At 38.9% G+C, this 1,123-nt stretch overlaps 1 long non-coding RNA gene across 1 annotated transcript in view; it reads left to right on the forward strand.

The window, feature by feature from the left end:
- The window catches only part of LOC124309350 (uncharacterized), a 69,413-nt gene that overhangs the window by 28,554 nt on the left and 39,736 nt on the right, over positions 1–1,123 (forward strand). The window lies entirely within an intron of this gene.

The following is a 1,123-nucleotide window of genomic DNA, read 5'->3' on the forward strand; positions in this document are numbered from 1 at the left end:
TCGGCGGGCAGTCATCGGAAACGTCAAGCCGGCTGATGAATGGCGGATAACTAAACAGATTACGCGGGAGATTACCCGGCCAGGTTACAACTGGCGCCATGCCGCCAAGAAAGCCTTCGAGGCTTTCAAAGTTCTCCTCCATCCCCTTTCCACACGCCCCAAAGGCTATACGGAATCGATTTTAAATTGCCCTGAAATTCCGCCTCCGGACCCTTTACCCTTAATTAGTTGCCACACACGACAAGCTACTTAACACCTGGAATCCCCTCTACATCGACTCTCAGCTGCGATTATCCGGCTCCATAATTTCCCCGCAATTCCGACTGCGAAAGCGATTATAATGTGTGTACAATGTCTGTATACACGTAATTTTACACTGAGAAAAATTTCATTTGTTACTGTAACCAGAAAAATTCAGTGTAAAACTGGTATCGTTGAAAAAAACTGTTTGAATGTCGTTGGGATTACGAAAAACGAGGTACGCCTAACCATTTTGCGCTATCGCCGATCCTTTTTTGGTAATTGCAACGCAAAATCAGTTTGTGAGGTTTACGCTACTTTTTTAGTTAAACGAAGCTTTGCCGTCAATTTATTCTCGCGCAAGCGTTAAATTTTCGCAACCGTTGCAAGAAAATATAGCAACGGCGATTGTAACGAGAAAGAAAAGTAACGGATACCAGACTTTCCGGTAACGGCTAGAAAACTAATTTTCATTTTCTACCTGGAACTGTATTTTTCGATCGTGGTAAAAAATGAAAATAGTCAAGGACTGAGCGGTAAACGAAACTAAAAATTTCTATCAGTGTATGGATTCGTTATTATTGAACTATACATTATTATATACACTGTAGTAATATTTTCACTCGAACACGTTGAACGATAAAAAAAGAAGAAAAAAAAAATCCAACCGCGATTAGATATCCATTCACGATGTATATATATCATACATTTTTTCAAACACTTGAGGCTTTTCAAAATCTACGATTTTCCGTAAATTTTAAACGATTTCTCTCTCAGCTTTTCTTTTCCCGTTGTGGGGTACGTTGTTTTCTTTTATTTATTTATTTTTTTTTTTTTTTCACCGTAATTTTACGGCGAACGCGAACGAAAATGAATGTGAAAA

The sequence above is a fragment of the Neodiprion virginianus genome, chromosome 7 (genome assembly GCF_021901495.1).
Source record: "Neodiprion virginianus isolate iyNeoVirg1 chromosome 7, iyNeoVirg1.1, whole genome shotgun sequence".
Classification (NCBI taxonomy): domain Eukaryota; kingdom Metazoa; phylum Arthropoda; class Insecta; order Hymenoptera; family Diprionidae; genus Neodiprion; species Neodiprion virginianus.